Genomic DNA, 27,330 nt, shown 5'->3' on the forward strand with positions numbered 1-27,330 from the left:
TACTAGACCATAAGTAACGACTTCAAACTGATTAAGAGCACATACCAATAGAGATCTTGAAGCTGGATGCAGCAGGTAAACCAGTTTGAGCAAGAGTGAATGCACTGTTAATCATCTCATTTGGAAAACTTGCCTAATGTTAGGCAGGACCATTCTTGAAAGTGTAGATGGGGGGAAAGGGTAAGTGGGGATGCTGGGCAACCATGTTGGATTGTGGAATGTATTGTATAATATACAAATGTAATTGGGTGAGTCTAACTCTACACTCATAGTATGGCTAATGTCACCCAACATTTCACTTACTGTCTGAAAAAAGCTGACAGAAGACTTGAAGCTGATCTTTCCACAGTCAAGTCTCTAGAGCCACATCATGTGAGCCACTCACTATGCCTTTCTCCTACCTCTGAGGGCTGTGAATCACTAAAAGTCCTCATACACACTCAGCAGCCAGGCTGTTCAATAACAGCATCCCATTCTTTTTTTTTAATATTTATTTTTTAGTTATAGGTGGACACAATATCTTTATTTTTATGTGGTGCTGAGAATCAAACCCAGTGCCTCACACATGCTAGGTGAGCACTCTATCTCTGAGCCACAACTCCAGCCCCCCATTCTTTTCTTTTTTCTTTTTAGTTATAGATGGACACAATACCTTTATTTAATTTATTTATTTGTATTTGATGCTGAGGATCAAACCCAGTGCCTCACACATTCTAGACAGGCACTGTACCACTGAGCCATAACTCCAGCTCCCAGAATCCTATTCTTATAGTTTCTTTTAGTTTATGGTCATTTACCTAAGCCTAGCAGGATCAGAATCATTTTTCAAAGATTAACATAGATATTAAGATACTTTTGAGAACATGAGGACCAAGGCTATGTCATTTGTTAGGAACCATTTCTTTGCCACCATGTGGAGAGAGCCCAACTATTAATGAAGACAACACAGGAGAAAACAATGCAAAAGAGAGATATGTCCAATGATAATATTTAAGTTTGGGCTGAAGTTGGTGTTAATACATGGTTTCTCAACCTTGGCACTGTTGACATTTTTGGCTGGGTAAATTTTGGTTGGAGATATATGTTCTCCGATCTTAGTATGCTTAGCAGCATCCCTGGTCTCTTCTTACTGGATGCCAATACTAGACTCCCAACTAGGACAATCAAAAGTATCTCCAGACATTATGAAAGATCCCCTTGGTGGTGGGCAAAGGCTCCCTCAGCTGAGAACCACTGCTCTAATCTTAGCCTTTTCAGTTACATAATCCTTAAATATCCTTTTTGCTACACTTAATTGCATTGGGTCTGCCACTTGCAATCCAGAGAATTCTAGTTAGTACACTTTTTCTTATCACTTTTGCATATTTTACTTTATTATTATTATTATTATTTTAGTTGTAGTTGGACACAATACAATACCTTTATTTTTACTTATTTATTTTTACGTGGTGCTGAGGATGGAATCCAGTGCCTCGCATGTGCTAGGTGAGTGCTCTACCGCTGAGCTACAACCCCAGCCCCCACTTTTGTATATTTAAATAAACAAATTTATTAATTAAAGTAAAATTAGTATTAATGCACATCAATTGCAGATGTAGTTAATCATAGAAATATTTATTTGTGGGCTAGGGTCAGTGGTAGAGTACTTGACTGACGTGTGAAGCACAGGGTTCAGTTCTCATATAAAAATAGATGTATATTTTAAAAAGATATTTGTGTGTTTAATATTTTACATGTTAGAATCTTTTTTAAAATTTTGAGCATGAAAAACCAGTTTTGGTGCTGTAGTTGTTATTACTGTTGACAATACACTTTTTTAACCAGCAATGTTTTAATTTAATGGACTAATCAATTTAATAATGTGCCTTAAAAATTTCTGTACTAGCAAATTATTACAGTATGTACCAAGTTAGAATCTAAAACCTTATTACTATTTATTACTTAAAACCTTATTACTATTAAATAATGTGTGTGTGTGATTGCTATGATGGAGAAGGTAATTTAGAATTATGTTTAGTTATGCTATCACATAAGGTAAATCATTTTCCCATCACTTATCCATATCAAATAACTATAGAATCATTGCTTTACTTAGCACGTCATGATGTTATCTGACTATAATTTCATCTGTATGCATCATTTACATTTTTTTAACTTTTCCTGTATGCTTTTCTTAATAGTTGAGGCACTCCATTGGACTACATTATCTACAGGTTATTATTTAATAACCAAAAAGTTAAGGTTAGGTGTGGTGGTAAGTGCCAGTAGTCCCAGTTACACTGGAGGCTAAGGCAGGAGAATCACTTGAGCCCAGGAATTTGGGACCAGCCTGGATAAAATAGTGAGGCCCTGTTAATCAATCAATCAGTATTGTTAATAATAGAGAAGTTAAAGTTCTCTAATAATGAGGAGTTAAAATCTCGTTTGATGAAATTTTCTCAATTGTGAATTAATAGAAAAAGAACTTTTATTTTTATTAACAGGTAAAATAATTTAACATTATGATATTAGGACTTGCTAATGGCTGTCATATATACTTACCAGTTACATTAAAAGTTAAATTAGAAGTTAACTGCAAAGAGTAGTTTTATTGTTAGTAATTTTGGTATTGCTATTTTGAATTTTTTATCAGGTATATTGAAAGAAAGCAAATGCTGGTATGTTATTAGAACGAAGTTTTTTTTTTTTTTTCTTTTGTTCCCAAGGCCTTGAGCATGCTAGGCAAGCTAGCATGCCTCTGAGCTACATTCCTAACCCAGAACATAGGTTTTTAATATAACAGAAAATAAAATAAGATTTTTAAAAAACAGAGTTAACACCCTACAAATAAATTAGAATATAAAATGAAATATCAGTACAACAAATGGTTTTTAAAAGTGTGTTTCCTGAAGAAGGGGAACAATCAAACTATGTGAAATGCATATGCAAATATGGCATAATGAATTCCACTGTTATAATTATAATGCACAAATTTTAAAAAAAGAGTCTGTTTCTTAACTTTGACCACTGAAAGATCTAGAAACAGTGACATCCCAGTAGCAATGATTTGCCCTGATACACCAACTTTTCTAAATACAGTTAATTCTTCACTAAAAAGAACTAGGACTCCCTGGAGAAATGACTCATTCTAGATCTGGGATAGGGAAGACACAACCTAAGCCAGGGACATTTTGTTGAACTAGAAAGCAAGAAAAGTTCAAGATGTGTATGAATGGAATTATACCAGACTGATGCAGGAATCATTCTGGAAGGATTCCCACCAGCCAAATTTGGGAAAATTTGAGTTATCTATCTATACTGGCAATCAGGCCCAGAGCTTCACCCATGCTAATAGGCAAGCATTCCACCCTGTGCTACAGTCCCAGCCCCTTAAGCATTTATTTTCAATGCATCTTATATGCCATCACAGATCTTCTAGGATTCACTTGTCTCATTTCAGCCCTGTGCAAGCTCTCAGGCACATATAACCCCACACAGCCTCATCTTCTGCCATTTGCAAGCCCCTTCCTTCCTGCCCCAGGGTTTCTCTGTTGACACTGCTCTGGAATCAACAGCCCAGAACTACACATGCAGGATCTGGAAGTACAGAGTTAAAATCCGGAATAGGGAACTTAATGGCTTACTGGACAAGCCTTTGACCAACAGAAGATAAAAATAAATTTTTCCTTTCCCTTTTATCCACCTGCCTCCCAAGTGTGATCCTGAAATGCAGTATTATCAGGCTTCTAGAGTTTCCATCAAACAAATGAAATGGGTGGCTAGCTTGATCATACACTGTCATATTGACACTCCCTCCTTCTTGCTTTATTCCCTTTTTCCCTTAGTCCTGCTCCTTGTGATTAGATGCCTTATTAAAATAATGTTACAATTTGGGTATGGTAGTGCATGCCTATAATCCCAGAGACTTGGGAGGCTGAGGCAGGAGGATTGCAAATTGGAGGCCAGCCTAAGTAGGTGAGATCCTGTATCATCATCATCATCATCATCATAATAATAATAATAATTTTTAAAAAGGGCTGAGGATGTGGCTCAGCAGTTAAGTGCCCCCTGGTTCAATTCCAGCTACCAAATAATAATAATAATAATATTACATAAGGTTTTTTTTGCCTCATACCTTAATCTTTAAGGAAGTCACCTTAGGAGGAGGATAGCACCAAAAGAATGTCTGGCACTGAAACATACTGAAGATGTAAACATACATGAATCTATGATTTTCAAAAGAAAAACAGACTTGCCCCACCCTAAAATTCCTCATTTAACTTGGACATCAAACACAGATCACTCATAATGGAATGATGGGGCATCATTGCTTCCTGAGCTGTCTTGTGAACTTATAAAATTATCTTGTCAAAACATTTAGCTTGGGGCTAGGGTTGTGGCTCAGTGGTAATGCACTTGCTTAGCACACATGACGAACTGGGTTTGATTCTCAGCACCGCATACAAATAAATAAAATAAAGGTCCATCAACAACTAAAAATATATATATATATATTTAAAGAAACATTTAGCTTATATTTTATTGTGCTTTTAGATACAATTTCTTATTTATAAGAAATACAGAGGATAGAGGAATAAGGTAAATGGTACCACCACAAAAAAAATTTCTAGAGTTTTACAAGACCATGGTTGGTTTTTTGAAACAATCAGTGAAGACAGAAAAAGGGGTCATAACCAAATTAAATTCATTATTCTCAGTTATATCTCGTTAGATAACAACTTTATATAATACCCACCCAAAGATGAGGTAAATATTCACTTGTATTTTCTCATAGATCTTGTGTGGTTTATGTTTTCCTGATATTGATTATTTGTGTCTTTTTGTCACTTTTGTAGATACTTAACAATTTTATTGATCTTTAAATAATCAGTTTTTGTTTCATTGATTTTGAGTGTGGGGGTAAGTGGTACTGTAGATCAAACCCAGGTCTTTATTTTGAGATGATCTTACTAAATTGCTGAGGATGGCCTCAGACTTCTGAGTTGCTGTGATTAAGTATACCACTATGCCCAGCTAGCTCAAAGATTTTGATATATCATCTTTTTTGTTTTCATTCAGTCCAAAATACTTTATAATATCTTTTATTATTCTAAGTTAGTATGATAGAGAATATATTGTATAGCATTTAAGTTCTTCTAAATTATTTCAGGATTCTTTTATATCCCAGAATATGATCTCTCTTAGTAATTATACCATGTACATTTAAAAGGAATGTGTACTGCTTTTGTAAGGTTGTTCTTTTGGTTTCTGTAAGTTGGGTCAAATTGATTGTAGAACTGTTCAAGTCTTTTGTATCCTTACTAATTTTATTTTCTTCTGTGGAAAAAAAAATTAAGCATTTTTAAAAAATTGTAAATGGACACAGTACCTTTGTTTTATTCATTTATTTTTATGTGGTGCTGAGGATTGAACCCAGTGCCTCACACATGCTAGGCAAGTGCTCTACCACTGAGCCACAACCCCAGCCTCCTGTGAATTTTTGAGAAAGGAATACTTATATCTTGAGTTTTGGCTGTGGATTTGTATTTCTCTCCTTTTTATTCTTTTTTTTCTTCACGCATGTTGAAACTGTTACATGCAGAAATGTTTTGGATGTGTATGAGCCCGACGAACCAACCCCTTTATCATTATAACATTATCCTCATTATCCTCTTTATGCCTATTAGGATTCTATGCCTATTTTGGATTAAGTATTTTAATTAAATACTTTCTACCTCATTTATTGGCATATTAGCTATATCTGTTTGGATTTTGTTAAGTATTGCTTTCACTGTCTACCTTCAGGCAGATTCTTCCCGTTGTAATAATTTGCTTCTAAATATGTCACAGATCCCTAAATGTTATTATTTTTATTTTAAATACATTATCATTTGTCCTTTAAAAGTACATTCTCTTCTAAAGGGATTTTTTTAAAAAGAAAAAGTTTTCATATTTACCTACATGCTTTTATTTCTGGTGTTATTTATTCCTTTGTAAAAATCTCCATTTAGGAGCAGGGTGCAGTGGCCTGTGATCACGCTACTCGGGAAATTGAGGCAAGTGGTTTCAAGTTCCAGGCCAGCCTAGGCAATATTGTGAGACCCTGTTTCAAAATGAAAAAGGACTGGGAATATAGCTCAATGGTAAAGTGCCCCAATTTCCATCCCCAGGATCCTGGAGAGGTGGGGAAGATTTCCACCTCATTATATTTTTTTCCTACCTAAAGCAACCTCCCTTAACATGCTTTGTGGTTCTGATCTTTTGATTAACTTAGCTTTTCCATGTCATTTCTGAAAGATATTATTTGTATACTTTGACAGTGTTGCTCCACTGCCTTCTCACAGGCATTGTTTCATTTCCCTGTATGTAATGTACTTTCTTAAAGAAACACTTCAGAGATTTTTTTTCGGGGGTGGGGGGTGTTACCATGGATTGAACCGAGGGGTGCTTAACCACTAAGCCATATCTCCAGCCCTTTTTATTTTATTTTGAGACATGGTCTTGCTAAGTCGCTTAGGGACTCATTAAATTGCTGAAGCTGGCTTTTGAATTTGTGGTCCTCCTGCCTCATCCTCCCAAGCCACTGGAATTATAGGCATGTGTCACTGTGCCCAGCTAAAGATGTTCTCAAGCAATTGGATTATGATATGACTTGGGATTATTTTGCGTGTCTGTGTGTAAAGTTTGTTCTTAGATCTATGAACTTATAATTTTCATAAAATTTGAAAAAATGTGAGCCATTTTTTTTCTTTCAGCATTGTTTTCTGTTGCCCCGTCTCTCTCCTTTCCTCTCAGGATTCAAATGACAAATTTTATATTTTAGGCTGCTTGAGGTTTTCCAACAGTTCAGGAATGCTGCGGGTTTTGTTGTTTAATCTTTTTTTCAGTGTTTTATTTTGATACCTTCTGTTGCTGTCTTCGGGTTTAGTATCATCTCTTCTGCAGTGTGCAGCCTGTTGTTCATCCCATTTGGTGTAATTTTCACTTCAGAAATTTATTTTTGTGTGTGTGTGTATGGTCCTAAGGCAGAAAGTTAATTTTAATCTGTAGAAATTTGATTTGGATCTTTTTTTTACATCTTCTGTGTCTGTCCTTACCATATTTATCTGTCTTATGTCTGCTTCTTGAATCTATGGATTTTAATAAGCATTTCAATATTTCTCTACTAATCCTATTATTTGTATCATTTCTGAATCTGTGTCTTTTGATTGATTTCTTTCCTTATTATACATTGTATTTCTTGCTTCTTTGTATGCTGATTTGTTTTTTGCAGTGTTGGGGAGCAAATGTAGGACTTTGTGTGTGCTAGGTAAGTGTCCCATATCCCTAGCTCTAACCTGGTAATTTTTTACTAGAAGCCACATAGTGTGAATTTTATGTTCTTGGGTGTTAGATTTTTAAGAATTTCTATAAATGTATTTTAATTCTATTGTAGGATCAGCTAAATTATTTGGGAAGAATTTGATTATTCCAAGGCATATTTTTAAGCTCTATTACAAAGGACCAGAAAATCTTTAATTTGGTCCCACTACTGAAGTGATTTCCTTCTGGATGCTCAGCCCAATTTTCTGCATATTATGAGATGTCTTTACTCTTGTGTTGAAAACATGACATTTCCATCCCTGTATGAGCTTTAGGAATTATTCTACCTACTCCTCTGCAGTGGTTCTTTACTTGGACTTGGGGAGTTTTCTCACAGGCATGTGATTCAACTCTCCCATGAAGATCTGAGAACCCTCTCCATGTTGCCAGGGCCCTCTTTGCAGCTCTCTCCTCTCTGATACTCACTTTGAATTCTAGTCCCATTGGCATTCCCGAATTCTCAACTCAGCTCCCTGAGACTGCTGTACCCTTTGGGTTCCCCTCTTGCTTGGGGCAGTTTGTCAAAGCTTTGTTTCTTTCTTTTCCTCTATCAGGTATTACTGCATTATGTCTTTTGTCTGAAATGATCATTTTGTATATTTTGTCTAGGAATTTTTTGTAAGATGGGAGAGTAAATCCCGTCTGTTGTTCCATCCTACATATGCTAAAGCAGAAATCCCTGTAATTGTACTTTCTTTTTACCATACGATTTATTTTTATTTTTTTAGTCATACATGACAGCAGAATATATTTTGACATATAATACATACATGGAATGTACATACATCAATCATATTGTCTATTCTATTCTGCCCTTCCTATCCCCCCTACTCCTCCCCTCCTCTCCCATCTTTTCTCTCTCTCCAATCTAATGTGACACACTTTTTTTTTCTTTTTTCTCATCACATCATATATGTATTCTGTATAACAATGAGGTTCTCCTTCCATCTTCTGTGCAACTCCCCTTCTCCCTCTTTTTCCCTCCCACCTCTCTTCCCTATTTAATGGTAGTCTTCTTCTCATGCTCTTCCTCCCTATCCCATTTTGAGTCATCCCCCTTATATCAGAGAAGACATTCAGCATTTGTTTTTTAGGGATTGGCTAACTTCACTTAGCATAATGTAATTGTACTTTTAAAATTCTTTTCTATACAACTTCCCTGAGAAGCTAATACTTTAGCAGACTTTTCGAAGAATCTTTTGTTTTAATTTTCAAGTATTAACAGTCCTTTAAAAAGGACATTTTCTTTCTTTCTTTCTTTTTGGTACTAGAGATTGAACTCAGGGATTCTCGACCACTGAGCCACATCCCCAACCCTATTTTATTTAGAGACAGGGTCTCGCTGAGTTGCCTAGAGCCTTGCTTTTGCCGAGGCTGGCTTTTAACTCACAATTCTCCTGCCTTAGTCTCCCCAGCCACTGGGATTATAGGCCTGAGCCATTGCACACAGCTAAAAGGACTTTTTCTTATTGAAAAAAATTTTGGTGTATTTGTTGAAGATTTCAAAAAATAACTTCTATTCTTTTTATATAGTAGTCAGAGATTATAGCTTTCCCATTTTTTCTTTTTGAAATAATAAATAGATTTATTTGTGGTCTAATAAGGTTGCATTTTGTGATTTCTTTGGGTACATCTTTAAAAAATGGTACTTAGCAATTCAATAATAATTTTTAAAAAATGGTACTTAGCAATTCAATAACCAAACTATGGAACTAGACTGGGAGTCTGACAGTGAATGGATGGCAAAAGAAAATATGGTGTATGTATACAATAGAGTTTTATTCAGCCATAAAGAAGAACGAAATTTTGTGTCAAGCAGGAAAATGGATGGAAGTTGAGATCATTATGTTAAGCGAAATAAGCCAAACTCAGAAGGTTAAGGGTTGTATGTTCTCTTTCATGTGGAAGCTACACAGGAAAAAAGAAAAGAAAGGTGGGAATGGGGAGAGGGAGGTATAAGGAGCAGTTTTCATGAAAACTGAAGGGAAATCAGTAGAGGAAAGGGACTGGGGAAGGGAAGAGAAGACAGAGAAAATACTGGGGAATGATACAAACATGTAACAACGAATCCACCATTATGTATAATTATAATGCACCAACAAAAAATATGGGGGAAAATAGTACTTGGTAGGAATCAAATACACAATCATATGTAGTTAATCTTATATACATATATATACACACACACACACACCCACACACACAAACACATGTATTATATATAATTTTTGTTTAATTTATATGTATATTTGTGGTATTGAGGATTGAACACAGGGTCTAGGCAATCATTCTACCACTGAGCAACATTCCTAGCCCTATATGTTTTAAACTCTTTAACTCTGTGACTTTGAATCTGCTGTAAACTCATGTAAAGTTTCACAATTTTAAAATGAGTTTTAAAAAAAATTAACCTTGTAGTTATTCTCAGAACCAATCTTACAAATTCTGAGTTTCTTTGTATTCTTTGGAATATAACCCACAATATTAGGTACTTAATATCCCTTGCTGATTTAGGATAATCATTATTTAACTTCTCTTTAAAAGTAGGAAATAAAATTTTGCAAAGCTACTGATTGAAAAAATAATTAGCAGAGTTATTGTTAGACTTCTTTGATGCCTATTTCTTAGGTGTTAACAACCAAATTACTGCATAGTATATTTAAATTCTAAAACACTACTTTAAAGGAACCAAATTTTAAAATCTATATTTTAAACCCAAATTGATTTGCTTCTTTTTTCTTTTTTCTTTTTTTTTTGGGGGGGGGACAGTATTTTTTTTTTTTAAAGAGAGAGTGAGAGAGAGAGAGAGAGAGAGAGAGAATTTTTAATATTTATTTTTTAGTTCTCGGCGGACACAACATCTTTGTTGGTATGTGGTGCTGAGGATCGAACCCGGGCCGCACGTATGCCAGGCGAGCACGCTACTGCTTGAGCCACATCCCCAGCCCATGCTTATTTTTTCTTAAGGTGTATAAACAACTATTTACAGATTTATCTTTAACCTTAAACTCATATTCTTTAGAGAGATTTTAGTTTTGCAAAGGATAAGATTACTGTGTTACTTAATAATAGATCTAATAACTACTCTGTTAGCTTTGTAATTGGAAGATTTGTTAGAAGGGTTCAAAATTTTGTTTGAAAACTGAGAGTGGGAGATGGAGAACCTCAAAGTCTTTGGGGCTAGAATGGAAATCTGAAGCATCTCTGACCAGCTTCCAATACAGAACAAGCTGTGCACCTTGCCTTCTAATTCTGAAGAATCCTGCAAATGCCATCTAAACCTGTCAGCCACCTTCCCACTCAATTTTCCACTTAATTCCTCATCCCCAAACTTAAAGAAAATTTCAATTTTAAGGGATTTTTCTCTATGATTATAGATGTATATTAATGTTTAAAATGGTTTTTTGTAGCCTTATAATTCTCATTGAAGAGTTAAAATGCATCCTGACCAATAGTGCATAGAGGGGAAAAACTTTCTTTCCAAATGAAATAGTGACATGTAGTTTGCACAGACATGATTAAGCTGGTCTAAATGTTAAATAACATTTTTATTTTATTGATTGTTCAAAACATTGCAGAGCTCATGATATATCGTCTTTCATACATTAGACTCAACTGGGTTTTGAACTCCCATTTTTACCCCCAGATAAATAACATTTTTTAATGTCAGTATTTTTCTGGGTTCTTTACAATTTTTCCTTTATAAGTGCAAATGTTGGTCTGAGTTTCAAAACATATTAAAAATTCATTAAATTTTCATAAAATTAAACTGTTAAAATTAAATTATAAATACCTTAGTCCGAAATCTTCTTTGCTTTTTTATATTTCAAGATTAAGTTCATAGTGCTTTCATGTTTACTTGCTCCACTTTCTTATTACGATTGGAGAAGGAGAAGAGCTAATACATTAGCAGATGAATGCTATTATTACTATCAACATACCTTTGTTGGAAACCTTTATTTACATTTTTTACCAAGATGGTCAAGCCAGTTTAATCAGTTGACAAAACTTTATGCATGAATACATTTAAGATTTACAGAGTAAAAGTGATGAAGATTTTTTGTTTATTCTTAGACTTTTCTTTTTCTTTTTTTTTGCCCAAGAATTAATTTTGCCTCAGCTTAATTGCATTCCTGTGACATTACACAATCGGGGAGGGAAAAAAGAGGGAGCTGTGACTGTGTGGTATGTATCGAAAAGTGCATGTTAGAGGGAGAGGAGGACGAATAAGCAAGCTGGTTTGACCAGAAACAGAACTGCCTGTGACAGATTAAGAGACAAGCAAAGCTTGGAATCTGAGAGCAAGCAGAGTGGAAATTTACAGCCGCTCTATGCGATTTCTGCTAACGTTTTCCCGTGGTAACTGTTAATCTTCAGAGAGAGAGGCAGAAAGTCAAGTAGGAATTGTGCAAACTCTTCTCTGCAACACTTTGGTAATAAGGAGACATCCTCTAATAAATGGAAGAAAAAGGCTACTTCTTCTAAAGTGCTTTGAGCCCAAGAAAGAGCTGTCTTCAGCACCTCACCATGTGTCTACTTTCTGTTGCGTAGACAAGCCTCGTTTCTATACCATTTGGTGAGTAGCAACAAGGTTATCTATACCAGTTTGGGATGTAGAAAAGGAATTAATGTGGGGCTTCAGTTTTTACTTTTCCACAGTTATTGCTTATTTTATTTTAAATTATTTTAAATTATGCTGTTACCTTATTTCTTTTGCATGATGAACTGCTGTTACTAGGAGAGGTTTGCAAAAACAACAACTACAAAACAATACTTCTCTGTTGCCTAAGGCACTTGAACCTTTACCAACTATTCTGTGTCCATGGAATATCTTATTTTGGAAATGAGTTTTTATTTACAAAGAGTTTCCAAAAATAAAATAGTGGCATTATACCAGTTTTTGTGTTTCTCTTTTAACTGCATGAAAATTCAAAAGTTAGCCTTTTCTCTATATCATCAGTTATCATACTGGTGTCTAGTTTTATAAGTTATTATAAATTACATCATTCCCTCAATTCATATTAAAGTATTGTATACCATTAATTAAAAGGATATAATTTAAATGTTGAATGCTACTGTGAGATCCAATAGTGACACCTGATTTTTTCAAAGTTCTGTAAGGAAAATAAAAATTAGACAATTTACCAGTAAAATTTACTATTGATATAAAATGAATGCACATAGATTTCTAAGTTAAGGAATAAAGAAAGCAGTTATTTTGTTCTTATAGCTGCTACCAAGCTCTCATACTCATTGCTCTGCTGAAGAACTATTATAACCAGAAAAACAGAGAAAAGAAAAATAAATTCTTAAAATATTTACTTTAATACCAATAAAAACCTTCATTTATATAATCTCTAGATAGATTGCATGCTATATATTTTTAAAGGCATCAACAGAAAGCATGTAATTGTTCTATAGGAGGAAGTATATGTATTGTTAACTACTACATTGAATTATTGCATACAGATGCGCCATTCTAAGCAGAGTTTCTAATCTACCCTGTAAAGGCTTGAAGAAACATATGTCCTTAGTTACTGATTCAAGTGAATCCTTTAAAGCAGAATGAATTAGCTAAAAGGAAAACTTTGGCAGAGTATCAGCAAAATGTATTAAAAGGGTCTGCACCCTAGATATAAAGTGACTGTACGTTCCCTAATATCTCCTCTAGGTGTATAGAAGCCTGTAAAACAGGTTTTGTTTTGTGGAATTTTGTGGGGTTTTTTTCCCTCTGCCTGTTGACCTATATATAAGAAGCAACTCACTTAGCTGGTCTGTAGAAACCTTTTCTGGACTAATATCTTATACTTAAAGTCTAAAGTAAATATAAAAGACATATCACAAACAAGCTTTTACTTCTTTACATAATTTCCCACACTCAGTTCTTGGATAGAAAATTTGCATTTAGCTTGACAATCTTCAGAAAATTTTATTTTAAAACTAGTCATTAAATAGGATTACCTTAGAGATGGCACCATTTCTTAAGCCTACAGGCATGTAACTATAGACATAAAGAATAAGTCATCCCTAATTTACAAATGCTTTGTATTTCAGAAGTTTGTGGGCTGTTGGGAATTTGGAACTCATTTTGCCTGGGAAACAACATATCAAATGGCTGCTGGGCTTTTATTATAGCCTAAGAACATATTTTATCCATACTATAGAAAAACCATTGCCACCTTAGGAGAGATTAGAAAATCTACGCTAGTGATGAAACTTAGTAAACAAGAAGACATTATTTTTATTTATCCTAAATATTAATGCTTGAAGAAAAACAAGTTTAATAAGAGTTGAATAGTATTTTGAAGGATGATTATATATAGGATTTCTAATTACTTTCACATGCTTCCAAGTTGATCGCACTGTTTATGAGATTCAGGGATTTCTTTTCCTTGCTACAGGAATATTTCCAACTGTCGCTTTTATGCTTAAACATTCCTGAGGTGGAGCCCAGCGAGCAGCACATAGTAGGCAACTAATAATAGTCAGTATGTGAGAACAGTACTGTTTCTTTGATTTACAAAAAAAGAAATGAAATAGCATTCCCAAGGTATCCAAAAAGGTAACAGGATTTAAGGCCACAGATTTTTTTTTTTCATTAAGAGAAAGAGATGGGGGCTGGGGCCATAGCTCAGTGGTAGAGCGCTTGCCTGGCATGTGTGAAGCACTGGGTTCCATCCTTAGCACCACATAAAAAAAATAAATGAAAATAGGGCTGGGGTTGTAGCTCCATGGTAGAGCGCTTGTCTCCTATGTGTGAGGCACTGGGTTCGATTCTCTGTACCACATATAAATAAACAAATAAAATAAAGGTCCATCAACAACTAAAAAAACATACTTAAAAAAACTGCTAATGGGGCTGGGGTTGTGGCTCAGCTGTAGAGTGCCTGCCTCGCACATGTGAGACCCTGGGTTCGATCCGCAGCACCACATAACATAAATAAAAATAAAGATATGTGTCCAACTAAAAAATAAATATTTTTTTAAAAACCTGCTAATGTTAAAAAAAAAAAAAAGAGAAAGAGATGGCCTAACAAGAATTGACTGAATTGTGAGATGTGAACAAGACAAAAGTAGGACAGAAGCTGGGCACAGTGGCACTTGCCTATAATCCCAGCGACTTGGGAGGCTCAGGCCCTAAGCAATTTAGAGAGACTCTGTCTCAGAAAGAAAGAAAGAAAACGGCTAGGGATGTGGCTCAGTGTAAGTGCCTCTAGGTTCAATCCCTGGTACAAAAAAAAAAAAAAGTTGGGCAGAATAGGCCTCACTTTTAAAAAGAAAAGACCATGGTATACCTTGGTGACAATCCTGAGTGAGTAGGATAGGTGATGAATGAAAGCAGTTTTTCCTGCTAGGAATCTTGAGTAGATGAGACATTCTGAAGTCAAGTGTCAACTTTAACTCATATGCATATGCTTACCCAGAATATGAAGAAATATCACCTATTTGAAAGTTTCAAATTAAGCCTATTCAAGTTAATTTTGGTTATACTGGCCTGGAAAATTTCTCTAGAGTGCCAATATGTAAAGTTTGATATAATAAATATAATAAAACAAACAATATAATAGATGGAAAGTTACATTTACCTTGGATAATTTTTAGAGGTAGGAAAGCTTTTCCATTTGATCAAGAAACACTTTCTTCATTGTACTCAAAATTATATCAAAAAAAATGAGTAGTTTAAACAGCATATAATAGGTTCTTAATAAATATTTATTGAGTAAATTGGGATGGATTTGGATAATTTCCTATTGTGTATATGTACCTATACGTATATCTTTATAATGTAGCCTAAAGATAATATTTATCTGACATTTTCTTAAGAAGGGAAAAACCTATTAAAGCTATATTAACATGCCTATTATGTTCATACTTTGTATTCCATTGGTAATTAAAATAATAGGCTTAAACTGAAATCTTTACTACCTATAAATGAAACAATACAGTTTCCTGTTTTGTGTCTTACATGTCTTGAGTTTCTAGCAGAAACTCATGTCTTTTCCAACTTTGGAAGGATGAAGGATTATATTAAATTTCCTAGCCAAAAAAACTGAATCAACATGGTGATTCAGGTTTCTATATTTCTATAGAATAAGAAATAACTTCAGTTAGATCACATTCATCTCTATTCTTCCATGTTAATGTTTTTTATAGTTGGCAAATAATTTGGTAGAGGTCCTTAATGAAAAGTTACATTTTACAGAATTCCTATAAACCTTATAATGCCAGTAACAGTATCTAACCAAAATGTAATATGTGCAGTATATATATACTTACAGGACAGACTGAACAAAACTGAATTCTAAGTTTGTCTTAGTAATTCTGTTGTAAAAAAAAAATAACTATTTGTAAGTTTCAGTGAGATCTGATCCTCTCATTATAGTTACCAATTTTTGAGAATACTAACCTAGCTTCAGATCCCTACTATAAATTGAGATTATGAAATTCTAATATAAAAATCATTATTCATTAACAACATTAAAATAGTTAATAAATGTAGACAATTTTAGCTCCAAAAAAATGACTAGAGCTGTCAATGGAAATACAGCTGTGATCTTAATGAATGAAGTTACTAGTTCTTTCTAGAACAGTAGTAAGGTTCTTAGGAATATATACAATCTAACTTCATATATTAATTCTATTTTAAAATTTACTTCCATGTTACATGCTTTAAAATTAAAACACTAGGGACTGAGGCTGTAATCAGTGATAGAGCACCTACCTTGAATGTATAAGGTACTGGGTTTGACCCTCAGCACCATATAAAAAATAAAATAAAGGTATTGTGTTCTTCTCCAACTAAAGAAATATTTTTTAAAAAATTAAAAAACTATTAAGGGACATGGGTTTCTCTTGTCAAAGGAGTTTTTATTCTGATGTTAGTCTAACCATGGTTTCCAGATGAATGAGGATTTATCATCTCTGTGAAGGTAATTCTCAATTACAATTTCGGAGGGGTTGGCCTTCTAGTATACAATGCAGTAGAAGTTTCAGGTGTATTATTTATTTTAAAGCTTACACATAATCAAATGCATGCATTTTAAAAGAAGAGTTTAATTAGTATTGACAGGTGTGTATACTTATGCAATCACCATTCTATTGAGTCTTTAAAAATGAATCTTATAGGGCTGGGGATGTGGCTCAAGCGGTAGCGCACTCGCCTGGCATGCGTGCGGCCTGGGTTCAATCCTCAGCACCACATACAAACAAAGATGTTGTGTCCACCAAATACTAAAAAATAAATATTAAAATTCTCTCTCTCTCTCACTCTCTCTCTAAAAAAAATGAATCTTATAGGTTCAATTCTTTGCCTTTGATGCATTTTTATTGCATTTATTTCTGTTTATGAGTCCTATTTGGAATATATGTAAAAGAATGTTAGATTCTTGAAACTTTTTGAATATTTTCAAGGTGATGGTAGGCTTATTTTAATTTTTTTGGCTTAAGAGAACCAAAAAGTGTGCATGTACCTTAATTTTAAATTAAGAATTGTAAGATACAATTTTGGAAATGTTGCTCTTTGACTCATTGCTGACTATAAAATAAAATAAACTTATATGAAGGAAAAAAAGGTTCATTTTTCTTAGCTGACTTTCTTGTAATACTTTAGTAGTTTGGTTGTACAGGTACTTCTTATGGTTTGACCTCACAGATAAATTTCCTACTTCCTCAAATTTTCTGGGGAAACCTTTGAAAGTCAGAACTGTTATACAACAGGACATTAGGAAGTTAGACATAAGGGTCTGGAAATACTCATTAGCTACCTACAGACATTTATTCCCCTTTGAAATATTTTAAGTGGAATAACAAGGGCATTTAATACCTTAAGTGAACACTTCCCCTGGGTACCCTCTTCCCAGCTCTCATCTCCATATAAATCACTCACTTAAATGGTTGACATTGGGCCATCTTCAGTGATGCCACACACACAAGTTAGGAATATGAAAGATTTTCCTGTGTTTTAAGAAAAGGAATGCTGCCAAAACCTAGTACAAAATCTATAGCGTCTGAGTTCCTTGGGAGCAGAGCTGAATGATCTTTTTTGACTTTCTCTCCAGAATCTGAGCCAAGTACTACTCTTCATGAAACTTCATAGCCAAAAAAAATAATATTTGATTAATGTTTTAATCAGATATTCCACAAGCTGAACTTTAAAAGATGGTTATCTGTTTACTTGTTAAGAATATAATTTGAGGGCTGGGGATATGGCTCAAGCGATAGTGTGCTCACCTGCTATGTGCAGGGCGCTGGGTTCAATCCTCAACACCACATAAAAATAAAATAAAGATATTGTGTCCACTTAAAACTAAAAAAATAAATAAATATTTTTAAAAAATAATTATTTTTAAAAAAGAATATAATTTGAGAGATGGTATTTTCATTATAAAAGCAAATGCAGGGTCTATTGTACATACAATTTGGAAAAAATATTTGAGGGAAGAAGAAAACTAAGCATCCATAGCTGACTATATTACCCAGAAGCAATTACTAATTAAGATTATAAAAAATATTTTTTTACACATAGGCTTTGTTTTTGCTTTTGTTTGCTTGCTTTACATAGCTGTAGTTATGATCTACAACATGGGATATATTTCTAATATTAACATTTTCATTCCATCTCACACTCTTCAGAAACATTTTCATAGCCATAAACTATGTTTCGTCAAACCTAATAATTAAGGTATTTAGTTACTTCCTGTACCACCAACTAGGGGAAAAACCTGCAAGTCAATTATAAGACACACCTAAATTTCAGAGATGTAAACATGTAAGAAAAATTTATTTCATTGAAAATCAATGACGTGCACCAATAGCATATCAAATAGGTATATAACAAGTTGTTTAATTATCCTCCTCCTTTAGACATTTAGATTGTTTTAAATTTTTCATTATTAAACCAACATTGCAAAAAACATTTTTCCACATAAAGATAACTCCTTGTTTTAATTTTCTTAGGACAGAAAATCAGAGGTAGAATTACTCCGAAGTCATAGGTTGGGGATATTTTAAGTTTCTAGAACCACACGGCCAAATTACTGTCCAATTTACATTCCCACCAGTAAAGAAAGATCCTGTTCCACCACTCCATCAATAGAAATTTTGTCAAAAAAAAAAAAAAAACTATTATATAGTGGACAAAATAGTGTTTCACTTTGAGTTTGTATTTTTTCAAGTTGCAGAGAATGGTTAAATATGTACTGTGTTAATTATATTTCCTCCTTTGTGGATTTAAAAAAATGTAGTTGTAGATGTACAGTATGCCTTTATTTTCTTTAATTTTATGAGATACTAAGGCTCAAACCCAGGGCCTCACCCACGCTAGGCAAGAGCTCTGCCACTGAGCTACAGCCCCAGCCCTCCTTTGTGGTTTTTCCATTATGTATATTTTTTTCCTTAATGAGATCACTTAAAAATACCTTCCTTTATAAATGGCATAGCCCTGTTTTTAATATCCATGTCATAGAATTCTCTAGGTTGCTTGTAACTTTTATCATTTTATCTACAGAAATTCAGAAATTTTGTATTTGTGGCATATTTATATTAACTTTGATTTGTCGGTATTTTTCTTTGAGATTTCTTTCATCATAGAGCTGAAGACTCGGCACAGTGGTAAAGTGCTTGCCTAGCACATGTAAGGGCCTGGGTTTTATTCCCCAGCTCCACAAAATACACACACACACACACACACACACACACACACACACACACACACACCAAAAAAAAAAAAAAGATTCATTTCATCTCTTCTAAAATTATAGAAATTGGGTCAGGCATGGTGGCACATGCCAATAATCCCAGCAAGGAGGCTGGGGCAAGAGGACCATAAATTCAAGACAGGTCTTTTTTTTTTTTTAAGAGAGAGAGAGAATTTTTTTAATATTTATTTTTTAGTTTTCGGCGGACACAACATCTTTGTTTGTATGTGGTGCTGAGGATCAAACCCGGGCCACACGCATGCCAGGCAAGCGTGCTGCCGCTTGAGCCACATCCCCAGCCCGTCAAGACAGGTCTTAGTAATTTAGCAAAGCCCTAAGCAACTTAGTGAGACTGTCTCAAAATAAAAATTAACAAGGGTTGGGATGTGGCTCAGTGGTAAAGTACATTTGGGTTCAATCCCCAATACAAAAAATAAATAAATAAAATAAAGTAAAATAAAATTACAGAAATTGTTTTACACCTAGAAATAGAAACTCACCAATATTAATATCTGTATCCGAGCTGTTTTGTTTCATTTACCTGTTTTCTTATGCCACAGTGACCTTATTATAACACTTTTCATTTCATTCCCTCCTACCTAATCTTCCTTTCTAAAATTTGTTATTGGGCTGGGAGGTAAGCTCAGTGTTACACCATATGCTTATCATGTGTGAGACCCTAGTTTCAATCCCTAGCACCAAAAAAAATAAAATTTGTTATTCTTAGTTGTTTTTGTTTTTGGTGCTTAGGAATTTCGACCCAGGGCCTCGTGTATTCCAGGCAAGGACTTTACCACTTAGCACATTCCCAGCCCCTTATTTAGTATTTGTGGGTGGGTGGGTGTACGGGGGATTAAACTCAGGGGCACTTGACCACTGAGCCACATCCCCAGTCCTATTTTTTATTTTATTTAGAGACAGGGTCTCATTGAGTTGCTTAGAGCCTTGCTTTTGCTGAGGCTGGCTTTGAACTGAGATCCTCCCATCTCAGCCTCCTGAGCAGCTGGGATTATAGGCATGTGCCACCACACCTGGCTCAGTATTCTTGATTAAATTTAGTTAACCAAAAAAAAAAATCATTTTGGACTTGTGACTAGAACTGTACCAAACCATGAACTTTTTGATATTTTAATAATATTCATATTTTGTATTCAGGAACAAAAATGTTGGAAGCAATATTCCTTAAGAAACTCTTAGTCAACGCACAAGTAGGCATGCAAAAGAGTATGTATTACAGTAATATTTGTAATAGTAAACAATTAAAAACAGAACCTAACGAATAGGTAAATACCAGATCATAAATAGGATGTATTATACCAGCAACTAAAGCGATTGCTTCAGTTGATTTATATTTTTAAGCTGTAGAGTAATATAGGAAGCTGTTACATTGTTTCCTACTCCTTTTAAAAACATTTCACTTAAATGATTAATATTTAAATGTTTTAGGCTCCATGGTGCATGCCTGTAATCCCAGTGACTCAGGTGGTGGAGACCAGAGGGTCCAAGATCCCAAGTTCAAGGCCAGCCTCAGCAATTTAGCAAGATCCTAAGTGACTTAGTGAGACTCTATCAGAAAAAATAAAAAAGACTGAGATGTAGCCCAATGACAAGCACCCCTGGGTTCAATACCTGGTGCCAAATAAAATAAATATTTTAAACCCAATCAACAAATGGGCCAAGGACCTAAACAGACACTTCTCAGAGGAGGACATACAATCAATCAACAAGTACATGAAAAAATGCTCACCATCGCTAGCAGTCAGAGAAATGCAAATCAAAACCACCCTAAAATATCATCTCACTCCAGTAAGATTGGCAGCCATTATGAAGTCAAACAACAACAAGTGCTGGCGAGGATGTGGGGAAAAGGGTACACTTGTACATTGTTGGTGGGACTGCAAATTGGTGCAACCAATTTGGAAAGCAGTATGGAGATTTCTTGGAAAGCTGGGAATGGAACCACCATTTGATCCAGCTATTCCCCTTCTGGGTCTATTCCCTAAAGACCTAAAAAGAGCATGCTACAGGGACACTGCTACATCGATGTTCATAGCAGTACAATTCACAATAGTAAGACTGTGGAAGCAACCTAGATGCCCTTCAATAGACGAATGGATAAAAAAAATGTGGCATTTATACACAATGGAGTATTACTCTGCATTAAAAAATGACAAAATTATAGAATTTGGAGGGAAATGGATGGCATTAGAGCAGATTATGCTAAGTGAAGCTAGCCAATCCCTAAAAAAACAAATGCCAAATGTCTTCTTTGATATAAGGAGAGTAACTAAGAACAGAGTAGGGAAGAAGAGCATGAGAAGATGACTAACATTAAACAGGGATGAGAGGTGGGAGGGCCAGGGAGAGAGAAGGGAAATTGCTTGGAAATGGAAGGAGACCCTTAGGGTTATACAAAATTACATACAAGAGGAAGTGAGGGGAAAGGGAAAAATAATACAAGGGGGAGAAATGAATTACAGTAGAGGGGGTAGAGAGAGAAGAGGGGAGGGGAGGGGAGGGGGGATAGTAGAGGATAGGAAAGGCAGCAAAATACAACAGACATGAGTATGTCGATATGTAAATCAGTGGAAGTGTAACTGATGTGACTCTGCAATCTGTATACGGGGTAAAAATGGGAGTTCATAACTCACTTGAATCAAAGTGTGAAATATGATACATCAAGAACTATGTAATGTTTTGAACAACCAATAAAAAAAATTTATATCTTATTACATTCAATTAAGTAATAAGCTCAACTTTTAAATTATTGAACTTAAAATATTAAGAAGGAAAGTTCTATTGAAGGATTTTTAATTATTATTTTTGATAGACAAATAATTATATACATTTGGTGGGGTACAGTATGCTATTTGAAATGTATACAATGTAATAATTATATCAAGCTAATTAACATAGCCATCATTTCACTTACCTGTCATTTTTTATGGTAAGACATTTGAAGTTTACCATTAGTTTAAAATATATACTATTATTGACTAGAGTCATCTCATCCTACTGTTCAATATATCTCAAAACTATTCCTCCTGTCTATCTGAAACTTTGTACCATCCAATCCACAACTCTTTAGTCCCTCCCTTTTCACCCTCTCATTCTCTGGTAACCATCGTTCTACTCTCTACTTCTGAGTTCACTGTTTTTAGTGGTGGTGGTGGTGGTACTAGGGATTGAACCTCAGGGCACTCTACTATTGAGCTACATCCCTCTCCATTTTCATTTATTTGGGGCCTCTCTAAATTGTCCAGGTTGGCCTTGAATTTCAGATCCTCCTGCCTCAGCCTCCCAAGTTGCTGGGATTATAGGTATGCACCACCATACTCAGTTAAACTGCTTTAGATTCCCTATATAAGTGAGACCATGCAGTGTTTGACTTTTTGTGTCTGATTTATTTCGCTTAGCATAATGTTCTCCAGATTCATCCAACTTGTCACAAATGACAATTCCCCCCTCCTTTGAAGCTGAACAGCATTCCATTATTTACACATGCCACATTTTTTTGTTCTTTTCTTTTTATTAGAGTATTATAATTATACATAATAGTTGGGTTCACTGATAAAGTCATACATGGGTAGAATCTTTAATTTCAATCTCTTTCAATCCCACTTTCCCTTCCCTCCTCTCTCCCCCTATTCTTCCTTTACCTTACTGATTTTTTCCTTCACTCATTCATTTTTTTAAATGACCTTGTCTTTTTGTGTGTGTATGTGTATGTGTGTGTGTGTATGTGTGTATATTTTTGTTGTTGTTGTAGATGGACACAATATTTTTATTTTTATTTGTTTATTTTTATGGGGTATTGGGGATTGAACCCAGGACCTCATGCATGCAGGGCAAGTGCTCTACCACTGAGCTACAACCCCAGCCCCTCATTTATTTATTTTTTATTGGTACTTTCCATATATACATAAAAGTGAAATTCCCTGTAGTACACTTATCTATGCATACAACATGATTTTCTTAAGTTCATTTCATTTCCTCCACTTTCCCATCTTTCCCTCTTCCCACCCTCCCTCCTCCACTGATGTTCCCTATATATTTATGATATGATCTCACTCCCGCCCTCCAGCTGCCTTCTTTCCCTTTTTTTTGCTCTAGTTTCCCCATATGAGAGAAAACATCCTACCCTTGATTTTCTGAGTCTGGCTTATTTCAGTTAGCATGATGTTCTCCATTTCTATTCATTTACTGGCAAAGGACATTATTTCATTTTTCTTTATGGCTGATCTATTAATCTATTGATGGGCATCTGGACTATAATTTGGCTCTTGTGAATTGTGCTGCTATAAACATTGTATTGTCTATATTACTAGAGTATGCTGATTTTAGTTCTTTTGGATAAAGACCAAGGAATAGGCAGCTAAGTCATTTGGTGGTTCCATTTCTAATTTTTTGAGGAATCTCTACACTCCTTTCCAGAGTGGCTATAGTAATTTGCATTCCCACCAACAATGTACTTTTCCCCCACATCCTCACCAGCATTTAACATTATTTGTGTTCTTCATAACTGCCATTCTGACTGGAATAAGATGAAATCTTAGTTTTGATTTGCATTTCCCTGATTACTAGAGATTTTGAACATTTTTTCATATATTTGTTGACCATTTGTATTTATTCTTTTGAGAAGTGTCTGTTTAGTTCCTTTGCCCATTTATTATTTGTTTTTTGATTATTAAATGTTTTGAGTTCTTTATGTATTCTGGATATTAATCCCCTCTCAGAGGAACAGCTGGCAAAGATTTTCTCCCATTCTACAGTATATACCACATTTTCTTTATCCATTCATCTGCTTACACATTTAGGTTGATTCTACACATTGGCTGTTATGAATAGCGCTGCAGTGAGTATGGGAGTGCAGATCTCTCTTCAACATTCTGATTTCAGTTCCTCTGGATACTTATCCAGCAGTAGGATTACTGGATCAGTTAGTAGGTCTAACATTTTTTTAAAAATATTTGTTTTTTAGTTGTAATTGGACACAATACCTTTATTTTATTTACTTATCTTTATGTGGTGCTGAGAATGGAACCCAGGGCCTTCCACATGGTAGATGAGCCTCTGCCGCTGAGCCACAACCCCAGCCCCAAGTTCTAACATTTAGAGGAACCTCCCTTACCACTTTCTATAACAATGTACAAGTTTCCCTTTTTTCCAATCCTTACTAATGCTTGTGCCTTCCACCTTTTAAATTTTGATTAGCTTGTGAGCCAACTGCTGTAGCTGGCATAATGGAACACTCTGGCATGACTGGGTCATATTCCCACCCTTTTGGTGGGATAGAGTAGGGAGCACAGCAGACAGATCTGTCACCAGAAGAGGCAGGGACCAAATTAGCTCCAGAGATTTTCTTCTTCTATCATTATTTCCATCCTTTTCTTGGAGGTTTTAGGTTTCCTTTTTAACTTCTTTGTTCAATTCTTGTTTATTTTTATTCCCTTATGAATGAATTATAATTGTAGATTCTCACCCTCCTACATGTCTTGCCAACAATATAAAGACTTCCTTTCAAGACTATTTCTGAATTTTTTTTTTTTTTAGCATTTCGTTGAGCACTTTTTGGGCTTTATTCCATCTCATTTTTTGTTTTAATAAGTATACATAATGTGTTCACAAATAAATGATATATATTAGCTAGAGATTTAATTATGAGGTTATAGACTTTCTTTCCCAGAACTTCGTAGACTTCAGCGCTTCGGAGTTGCTGAGGCTGACTCTGAACACGATTCTCCTGTCTCAGTCTCCCAAATCACTGGGATTATAGGCGTGCGCCACCCAATTTACTCACTTAAAAAAAAAAATCTTTGTTTTATTTATTTTTAATTTGGTGCTGAGGATCGAACCCTATGCCTCACACATGAGAGGCGAGAGCTCTACCACCAAGCCACAATCCCAGCCCCAGTTTACTCGTTTTGAAAGTGAAAAAGTGCAATAGGGCCAGTGTCAGTCTATTAACATTTGTGTGCTGCATGGCTCCCCTGTCAGCAATAATGCTGAGGACAGGATGATGTGCCTGGCCTCAAGTTTTCCACCCCTAAGAGGCATTCATCTAACAGCAGTGTGTTAGATTGACATGGCATCTTTTCCTGTCTCTACTGCCTGCTTTGCTGAAATATAATGTTCAGTCCATCTTTTTTGTTTTAGCGGGGAGAGTACTGGGGTTTGAACTCAGGGACACTCAGCCACTGAGCCACGTCCCCAGCCATTTTGTATTTTATTTAGAGACAGGGGCTCACTGAGTTGCTTAGTGCCTCACTTTTGCTGAGGCTGGTTTTTAACCTGCAATTCTCCTGCCTCAGCCTCAAGCTGCTGGAATTACAGGCACACACCACCACCTGCCACCATATAGTCCATTCTTAAAACTTTAAGATAAGGGCTGAGGATATAGCTCAGTTGACAGAGTGCTTGCCTTGCATGCACAAGGCCCTGGGTTCAATCCCCAACATCACACACACACACACACAAAAAAAAAGGAAAACTCTTAAGATAGTCTTTAAGGAAAAATTTCTGTCACCATCTTATCCCCAGAAGGCAAGTTTTCAGGGCTCTGCTATTCCTTTTGTCCCTACCTTAAGCACTTTATGTTTGACCATGATGGATGGTAAGAGTTAAAGACTTGGAATGAACATGAAATAGTGATTAATAACCTAGAGTCCACTATATATGGCCTAATTTCAATATATGATGTGCTATCTTACTTTAAGAACCCCTTCACTTTACAGATAGGAAAATGACAACCAGACAGTGGTGATAACTTCTGAATCTAGTCTGTCAATCTTGTGTTTATGTAGCAGGTGGTTTTGAATGCCAGTTGGCTCACTTCTTTTTTGTTTGTTTGTTTGCTGTATTGGAAACTGAACCCAGGGCCTTGAGCATGCTAAGCAAGAATTTTATGACTGAGGTACATCCTCAGGCCTTTTTTTATTTTTAATTTTGAAACAGGAGCTCACTAAGTTATCCAGTTGCCCAAGCTGATCTCCTATATCAGCCTCCCAAGCAGGTGGGATTACAGGTATGAGCCACTGTGCGTGGTCAGTTGGCTCATTTCTTAAATAACTAATGGGGTAAATGATGGTATTGGAGTAGATGCATACACAGTGACCAGTACACTTTCCCAAACAGAATAGCATCCCCAAGTTTGTGGGTGAAGGGGGGAAGTGTTTGGTCTGGGAGTAGAGTGGGACTGGACATGGAGAACTGGGCACGTAGGAAATGTTGTAATTTGCTGGAGCTTTGGGGGCTGGAGCTGCATCATTTGAATGTATGAGCTTTGAGTTCCCTCAAAGTATGGGTCCTAAAATTGAAAAGTAAAGATCCTTTGAAATTTTATAACATTATTACATATTATACTTATTATAGTAACTAGGTACATTTAAAATAGGAAATAATTTTAAAAGAATACTGTTTATTAAGAGGCACCATATAGTATTAGACTGCTATATAATCCCATTGCCCCTAAAATGTCTGCTTTTTTTCCTACTTAATAAGCTCCAAAGAACAGGAATTATGTTTTTCTTGTTCATGGCTCTATCCCTAGCACTAAGCAAGGTGCTTATACATAGTACTTACTCAGGTTATTTGTTCAGTGAATAAGTGAATGAACCAACAAATGAAAATTCAAGGAGATAATGAATCAAGAAACACTGGCTAACCACATTATTAACATGGAAGTCCTGAAAGCATTTATAATTCCAACAAATTAACATTAGAATTCGATCAATATGGTAAAAACCAAGCAGAGCAATAGGTAAGGGACAAAAAAAATTTCATATCATATATATGTAATACCATATCATACTTATGCTCTGTTTTGATGTCAGGGAGTATTTAGTTGAAATTCCTGTAGTTATATTTCTTTCCCTTAATGTGACAGGACTACACAAAGAAAGAGAACAATCACACAAATTCATTTAGATTCTTTTCCTTTTTTTAATATTAATTTTTTAGTTATAGTTGGACACAATACCTTTATTTATTTATTTATTTTTATGTGGTGTTGAGCATCGAACCCCGGGCCTCACACGTGCTAGGCAAGTGCTCTACCGATGAGCCACAACCCCAGCCCCATCTTTTTAAAATTCTGTTTTAATGCCAAATGTTTGAACGCTGAGTATTAAGTATTCAGAGAGTAAATATATATTTTAAAAATAATGAGAAAATGTGTAAGTGACTTAAGGAACATGTCTAGAACATGCAACTACTATGCCTTTTTCTTTAGTGAAATAATTCATTAACTATGTCTTTGAACTTTTTGTCCATTTTCAGTCCAAGGAAAAATTTG

At 35.1% G+C, this 27,330-nt stretch overlaps 1 protein-coding gene across 5 annotated transcripts in view; it reads left to right on the forward strand.

The window, feature by feature from the left end:
- CAB39L (calcium binding protein 39 like) overlaps positions 1–27,330 on the forward strand; it is a 118,826-nt gene that overhangs the window by 29,003 nt on the left and 62,493 nt on the right. Inside the window, exon 4 of one of the 5 annotated variants that reach the window (XM_081306581.1) lies at positions 11,719–11,917. The exons of 3 other annotated variants lie outside the window; for them this stretch is intronic. The gene's annotated coding sequence lies outside the window, so the exon portion shown is untranslated. Of the gene's footprint in view, positions 1–11,570; positions 11,918–27,330 lie in introns of those variants that run through there. One more of the 5 variants, XM_081306582.1, reaches the window with a different exon arrangement.

Source organism: Spermophilus citellus (genome assembly GCF_964194105.1).
Source record: "Spermophilus citellus genome assembly, chromosome: 1".
In the NCBI taxonomy this organism is placed as follows: domain Eukaryota; kingdom Metazoa; phylum Chordata; class Mammalia; order Rodentia; family Sciuridae; genus Spermophilus; species Spermophilus citellus.